Source organism: Eleginops maclovinus, chromosome 4, assembly GCF_036324505.1.
Source record: "Eleginops maclovinus isolate JMC-PN-2008 ecotype Puerto Natales chromosome 4, JC_Emac_rtc_rv5, whole genome shotgun sequence".
NCBI lineage: Eukaryota > Metazoa > Chordata > Actinopteri > Perciformes > Eleginopidae > Eleginops > Eleginops maclovinus.
This window is the reverse complement of record NC_086352.1, coordinates 23,924,637-23,933,390: the sequence shown is the minus strand read 5'-3', so window position 1 is coordinate 23,933,390 and position 8,754 is coordinate 23,924,637.

The following is an 8,754-nucleotide window of genomic DNA, read 5'->3' as shown; positions in this document are numbered from 1 at the left end:
CTGCAAAGATAAAACAATTCAAAGTGATGAGTAGAAATAAGGGGATTGCCAGTAAGAGGCGAGAGGTGATGGAGCGGCCTGTTGAGAGGATGATCTGCTGTTAAGTCATGTCTGCGGTCTCAGTTATATTTAAAATGTAACTTTTTTTACTTTTACTTACTTTCATGTTTGTGTTTAGATTTAAATGATAATGAAAACAGTACTGACACACACACACACACACACACACACACACACACACACACACACACACACACACACACACACACACACACACACACTCGTAGCCGATTTAGCTGAAGGGCATCCCTTCAGGAGAGGGATCTCATCAGCACCATGGACAGTGCCCCTGCGCAGAAAGGGTGCACTCGCGTCTCATGGCCCATATCATCATTTTTCTAAACAATGAATATCTGACTTATATTGATTGTTGATCACTTTTTAAATAAACAAAATGTATCAACTACAGAAAAGATTAGTGTCATTACCGCACAGTGACATTGGCCAGCTTGTATTAACAAGTTATAGTTTTTGTTAATATTTGTTAAAGATAATAGTATTTCTCCCATCATCATGCAACCAAAAACTAGATGACTCATTTTCAACATGTTGCTGGAAGTGGTCGATAACAGAAAGTAACTCGAGGTAATTCTCTCTTCTTTGGATGAGTACCAACTCTCTCAATTTCTAACAATAAGGGTCATTTCCACTTATCTATTTAAAACAGTATTGTTGTTAACTGCAGACATGATAATGCACAATGAGACATATTATTACTCTGTATTTCTGGGTCGGTATGTAGAACACATGGTGAAATATTATACCCTTGTTTAATATATCCAGTATTTCAGTCTGTAAATGCAGCATTGAGGTCAGAGACAAACAAGTGGCTCACTAACATCACAGTTTGAATAATGAATGATGGGAATGCGATGAACTGAAGAGATATTGATTGTGAGGGGAAACGATGAAAGACCAATCCATCATTTTCAGAAAGCTGACCCATGCATTATTTAGTCCTGTCTGGTTGACAGTTTTTAAGATTATGATTTCTGACTAACCGATACATAAACACCTGGAAATAACCTTTAAGCCTTTTAGTGAGAGATGAATCTGCTCACCTGTCTCATTCGTTCATGCATGAAAATGGTTCAGAAGGTGGATTTGAATTCACAATTTCCCCAGGCAATAATAGGTAAGTCAGTTAATATCTCTTTAACTCAGCAGTAATATGAATGTGAAGGGTGATGAAAAAAAAAAACACCTCGTTAAACCTAGAGGACCTTTGTTTTCGTGGGAGTTGAGGAGTGAAACAAATGATGAGCTTTTGCAGCTTTAGAGAATTTAATTAATGAATGTAAACAAACATCAAAGCAGACATATATTTCATAAACATGTTGAGCGCCAGCGAGGGATATAATGGAAGCAATGGCTGTATGGATTGCTGCAGTCATAAAAAATATATAATGTTTCCAGCAGAAGCAATGCGTATTGGAGTCTGATTCAGCAGATAATTATTTTTATTGATGAGAGCTTTATGACTCATGATAGAAATCCTTGTTTTTAACATGATGCTTCTACATATTCGTTGTTGGTGTACAGCAAATAAGATTTTCCTCTCACTGTGAGATGTACAGAATATGGGGAGCATCTAGCGAGTTGTTTTTTTACATGATAACTTTACTTTTACACTTAGCGTGTTCAAAAAACGAAACAAAAAAGACTGCTCTGCACTCTGATGTAGGCGGATTGAATAAAGATAAGTTTGATGAGTTTTCCTGTCAAGAAATATAAGTTTAACTACTTTGCAAAACACATCTTCAGGATGCATTGAAATTTTAGGATGACAGCCTGTAGCGTAACAGAGTTAAAAAGTACTTTTACATGGTTGAAACAGTATTAAAACTCATGTTACTCAAGTAACAATAAAGTCAGAACAGAAATGTCTGACAACATTGTTGTAGGTGGTCTAACTGCTCCATATGTTTCTTTGCATCCAAAACGGTTGTTACTTTACACCATATTTGAATAGCTCTCTTGTATCTGGTTTAATTGCGTACCTTCCTCCCTCTCGTCACTTCTTCATCTCCTACAGCTACACTACACCCAGATTATCTGAAGCCCACGCTTTATTTCCTCCTCTCCTCCATCTAACAGCACCTTGTTTGCTACCTGAGAAACGACTCCCCAGACATGATAAAGCTAGTCCTTGTGACCTCCACTTTACCCCCTAATCCACATATTTAATTACAAATACCTCTCCCCTCAGACGCCTGAGCAAGCTCCATGGGGAGGGTGATGGCTGAAACCAGATCAGGAGGCCTCTCAGTCTCATCAAGTGTTTCCCAATCAGAGATCATAGACGCAGATAACTTTTTCAAGCGTTTCCAGGTTGTATTACTCTTGGTGCCTATGTCAGATCTTTTTCTGTTTCCATCTGATCGACCAACAACACAGGACACCCTGCAAGTGTGTGCAAACAAAAAAACAGAGGGCTTTTATTGTGAAAGGGAGACCATGACCCGGAGGCACAACTGTATTGTGAAAGCAAGGCTTACAGTGAACCTAACAGGTGCTGATGTGCTTTCTCCCTGACACACCAAACAATAACAACCGAACAAAGTGTTGGAAGGAGTTAAAACAAATGAATAATTCTGTTCAACGGCGCAGCAACAGTTTTGATGACGATTGTCGGCACTGCTGATTGACCAATAATTTCATGCAAATCCGAACCTTTTTCTGACTACCATTTAAATTGCTGTTTATCTCTCCCACTGGGATAGAGTGATGGAAGCAGGGTTCCCAATCACCCACCCATCCAAGCTTGAAGCCTCTGGAGGGAAGTGGAAAAAAGAGGGGGAGGCTTAAGTAAACAGCAGAGAACAAATGAGCTCTGTGACGGCTCAGCGAGCTCTGCCTCCCTCCTCGCCTGTCTGAATGCCCGTCTTTTGTTGATGGCTGAATAGGGGGCTAAATATCCCTTGAAATCAGAGCCAGAGCCACCTCTCTGGATGCTATATTCTGAGGCTTTCATGTGCAAATAGTATCTGGGTTAGGATTGGTTCTACCCCAATGGTTGGTGTGCTATAATGGACGTTGCATTTAGGGTCAAAGGATGAGTAATGGGGCAATATTTGTTCTTCTCATCTTCAGTTGGCTTTTGGAGTCTTTGGGTTTTTGCCGTTGTGTGCTTATTCATGCTGCTTTGACACAACTTCATTTTTTCAACCGAGGATACCAGATGGTGTCACACAAACTGGTGTTTAGCATGGCAGGAAGAAGGGTTTGGGGTGAGAGCAATGCCTGGTTACAATTCACTGAAGGATTAGTGTGTGTGTGTGTGTGTGTGTGTGTGTGTGTGTGTGTGTGTGTGTGTGTGTGTGTGTGTGTGTGTGTGTGTGTGTGTGTGTGTGTGTGTGTGTGTGTGTGTGTGTATGTGTGTGTGTGTGTGTGTGTGTGTGCGTGTGTGTGTGTGTGTGTGTGCGTGCGTGTGTGTGTGTGCATGCGTGTGTGTGTGTGTGTGTATTTGTTTGTGTGTGTGTGTGTGTGTGTGTGTGTGTGTGTGTGTGTGTTTAAGAGGACAAGGCTATGTGTTTGTGTGGCTTGGCAACCTATTCATTAGGGCCTAAATCACCATCTAATACCCCCTGAATTCCCTAAATGGGTTGGGTCTTCACAGCACAAGCTCGCAATCTGTGGTGACTTTGGTCTGATGTTTTAAAAAGCCAGCAGACATTCAGGCTGAACACAAACACACACAAACAAACTTAAAAAGCTTCAATACACTCTCTCAAAAGCCAGAAATACACCCACTGTATCACTTTCTCTTCAGGCCATTTTCACTGAGGTGAAGACACTATTTGGAATGTGAAAAAGACAAATTTCCAAGAGAGCATTTCAGTTTTTTCTTCATCGAGTAATCAGAAAAAAATTGTCAATTCGCTTGAACATTGGGTCATTGTTCCTCAGTGTCAATTAAGATTGCAGTTTTAAGGATTTAAATATTTTTCTAAATACAAATATAATGTGTTATATCACAGCTTTGGAGCACTCACTTTTATCTTCCACAATGCCACACAACAATGATCAGATTATTCTACTCTCGAGAACATGTAAGAAAAGCACTTTTGAAAACCACCCTCTGTCTACTGCGTGGGAACCAAAGGCCAAAGTTAGAAATGTCCTTTCAAAAGGCTTAAAAAGCATAACAAAGTATCCGTGACAATATCAAATCTCTATACTCACATGTCCTGCGCCTGTCCCTGTGACATTTATCTAACGCACCTTTTGATTATGCTGCTGTACTTAAGCTGTCAGTGCTCATACTTATTCTCCCACGCCTGCTGACACACTGCTTGCCTGAGAGCTGTGCTGACACGTTCTGCTGTTCATATAACATTTCAAAAGCCCCACCTTCACCCCATCATCCACTTATAGGAAACCTCTTATGACCTCTTCACACTCCCTGCTGGGCCGACTGTGGTGCTTCTTTGTGGGGAGGGAAGAGGTCAAACGTGGAGACAGTGTATTAGCACCACAGGTTTTACTTGATGCCAGGGCTTTACCTTAGTCTATTCTCCTTCACCCCAAGTTTCATTGTCAATACAATCAATTATTGTATATTTCTAAATGTAACCATTTGAAATGAGATCACACTGTTTGAAAAGGGATAAGGCCTGATCATCTTTTTGGTTTGTCAGTCAAACAAGGAAAAGGAATAAAACAGACAGAAAATGAATTAAAATTACGTCCAACATCAAGCACAAAATCATCAATTCAGATGAATCAAAAAGACTAAAAATATACATTTTTCAGCACTGTACTGAAGTTGCACCAATCTGCCAAAACAAGGATTCTTTTAAATGGGTTGACTCATACTATCCTTAGATTGAAAGTAGTCATGGGAAAAAAAGACCCTCACAATTTTCTGCGGCCTTGAAGAATCCTCGACTTGCTCTCGACGGTTCACTTAAGAGCAGCCAGAACATTGGCTTTTGTCTGTGTCAGAAATGAGGGCAATTACGTGTGCCTCTTATAATACTCACTGCCTTGTGTAATCTCGCTTTGGAGAGGCTGAGAGGAAAATATGAGGGCTGCCTTAAGTACATCTACACTCCCGCAGTTTTTTTTGTTTGGTCATGGCAGAATAAAAGAACTAATCAGGTGAACGCAATCCTCACCTGAGCAACAAACTCAACTCTTTGAGAGAAACTTTCTGAGGCTTTGTATGAAAGAGTGTCCACAGGCTTGCTTCTGGTTGAGGAGGTATTCAGTTTCTAAAGGGAAGAAGTCTGACATAAACCACCATAACCTACAGAGAAAAACACACTCAACGACGGCAAAATGTTTTGCTTCATTAAGTTTTACCTAGTTCTGTCTGTAACAGGTTTACGTAAGTTTTATAATTTCATATTAATCAAATAACTAATGTCAGTCCATAGCTCTGCCTTGGTATGCTTTTCAAAAAACTTTAAAAATTCTGTGAGACAGCTCACAGAAGGCTTACTCATCAGCTCATTTTTCACTGCATATGATAGTGTAATTATGTGTGTGTGTGTGTGTGTGTGTGTGTGTGTGTGTGTGTGTGTGTGTGTGTGTGTGTGTGTGTGTGTGTGTGTGTGTGTGTGTGTGTGTGTGTGTGTTTGTGTGTGTGTGCGCGCCCGCGTCTGATTATCTTGCTCCTAGATTGAGAATAATTTTGTAGGTACCAGAAGCATATAGCCATTAAAATCTCTCAGTTTGTTGCCATTTCTGATACATCCTCTTAATTAGAGCTGAGTGGCAGATTTGAATTGATTTGCATTTTGAGTGGAGGAAATGCGCTCAGAGATAAATACACTCTGACATGAGACGACATCCAGCAGACTGTCTTTTAAACACCTTGCACATTACTGTCACCAGTGATTCAAAGCTTATTGTGATGTTGCTGTTGGGACACAAGACATACATTACATGCACTCTGTAAATACTATTTTGTGTACTACTTTGCAGCCTATGTTATGAACCTTAGCAAGTGTCTGGGATACATGTAGTCTGTAACATACCCATTGCTGCAATGGTATAACCTGTACCATATTTAGTTTACCACTTGTTGGACTATGTTACGGCCACAGCATTAAAACAACAGTTGTGGCTCACGTTGTGACCCGTAACATAGATTGTAAGCCAAGCCCGAAAGTAGCAAAGATATACAGTGGGGCAAAAAAGTATATAGTCAGCCACCAATTGTGCAAGTTCTCCCATTTAAAAAGATGAGAGAGGCCTGTCATTTTTACCATAGGTATACCTCAACTATGAGAGACAGAATGAGAAAAATAAATCCAGGAAATCACATTGTAGGATTTTTAATGAATTTATTTCAAATTATTGTAGAAAATAAGTATTTGGTCAATAACAAAAGTTCATCTCAATACTTTGTTATATACCCTTTGTTGGCAATGACAGAGGTCAAACGTTTTCTGTAAGTCTTCACAAGGTTTTCACACACTGTTGCTGGTATTTTGGCCCATTGCTCCATGCAGATCTCCTCTAAAGCAGTGATGTTTTCGGGCTGTCGCTGGGCAACACGGACTTTCAACTCCCTCCAAAGATTTTCTATGGGGTTGAGATCTGGAGACTGGCTAGGCCACTCCAGGACCTTGAGATGCTTCTTACGAAGCCACTCCTTCGTTGCCCTGGCGGTGTGTTTGGGATCATTGTCATGCTGAAAGACCCAGCCACGCTTCATCTTCAGTGCCCTTGCTGATGGAAGGAGGTTTTCACTCAAAATCTCACGATACATGGCCCCATTCATTCTTTCCTTTACACGGATCAGTCGTCCTGGTCCCTTTGCAGAAAAACAGCCCCAAAGCATGATGTTTCCACCCCCATGCTTCACAGTAGGTATGGTGTTCTTTGGATGCAACTCTGCATTATTTCTCCTCCAAACATGACGAGTTGAGTTTTTACCAAAAAGTTCTATTTTGGTTTCATCTGACCATATGACATTCTCCCAATCCTCTTCTGGATCATCCAAATGCCCTCTAGCAAACTTCAGACGGGCCTGGACATGTACTGGCTTAAGCAGGGGGACACGTGTGGAACTGCAGGATTTAAGTCCCTGGCGGCGTAGTGTGTTACTGATGGTAGCCTCTGTTACTTTGGTCCCAGCTCTCTGCAGGTCATTCACTAGGTCCCCCCGTGTGGTTCTGGGATTTTTGCTCACCGTTCTTGTGATCATTTTGACCCCACGGGGTGAGATCTTGCGTGGAGCCCCAGATCGAGGGAGATTAGCAGTGGTCTTGTATGTCTTCCATTTTCTAATAATTGCTCCCACAGTTGATTTCTTCACACCAAGCTGCTTACCTATTGCAGATTCAGTTTTCCCAGCCTGGTGCAGGTCTACAATTTTGTCTCTGGTCTCCTTTGACAGCTCTTTGGTCTTGGCCATAGTGGAGTTTGGAGTATGACTGTTTGAGGTTGTGGACAGGTGTCTTTTATACTGATAACGAGTTCAAAAAGGTGCCATTAATACAAGTAACGAATGGAGGACAGAGGAGCCTCTTAAAGAAGAAGTTACAGGTCTGTGAGAGCCAGAAATCTTGCTTGTTTGTAGGTGACCAAATACTTATTTTACCGAGGAATTTACCAATTAATTCAGTAAAAATCAGACCATGTGATTTCCTGGATTGTTTCCCCCATTCTGTCTCTCATAGTTGAGGTATACCTATGATAAAAATTACAGGCCTCTCTCATCTTTTTAAATGGGAGAACTTGCACAATTGATGGCTGACTAAATACTTTTTTGCCCCACTGTATATATTTATTTATTTTTTAATTTTTCATCTTATAAATAAAAATGATACAGAGAATGTCGTCAAGCAGTCCAATACCTACAACATGTATTACAATGAACATTTCAACCAGACTGCCAAGATAACAGATCAAATACACCCCCTACCCCCATCCCATCACAAAAGAAAAACAAGTAACTAAATAAAAATTAAAGTGAATGATAAATACATAGATCATTTTGAGAAACAGAATAAAAGTGATATGTATACAATTTCTGACAATGGAGACAAAAACAACAACAAAAAAAGGCAAAATAAATCAGACGCAATCAATTAGAATTGATGCATCGCACATTTCAGCAACACTCAACTCACACAATCATCCTCAAATTGTAAAATCCAGCTTGCAGTTCTCTACGTGTGTGATGAATGGCTGCCAGGCCTTGTAAAATCCATCAGTTGATCCCCTCAGAGTGGAACGGACTTTCTCTAGTTGCAAAAACTGCATTAGATCTCTAAACCAGTGCGTATGTGTTTTATCTGGTGGATAAGGGAACTGAACTAGATTAGTTTGAGCTAAGTTTCTAACCTGCAGATATCTAAAAAACTGGTAGTTATTAAGATTATATTTCTGCTTCAGCTGGGTGAATGAGGCAAAACTATCCTCAATATATAAATCTCCAAAAGATTTTATACCTTTTGTCTTCCAGATTTTAAAAGCCAAGTCCTGCAGTGAGGGGGGGAAGGAATGATTTTGATCAATTGGTGCTGATTGGGGCATTGATACCAAGTCCAAATATTTTCCTAAACTGAACCCAGATCCAAAGGGAATGTCCAAGTGTTGGGTTATTTTTATATGCAGAGAGTTCTACTGGTATGGGGCATGTCAAGAGAGCAGGAAGTGAAGATAATTTACAAAATGAGGTTTCAGTGACCAACCAGGATGGTTGTTGTTTATGCAACGACGTTTTCCAAAATAACA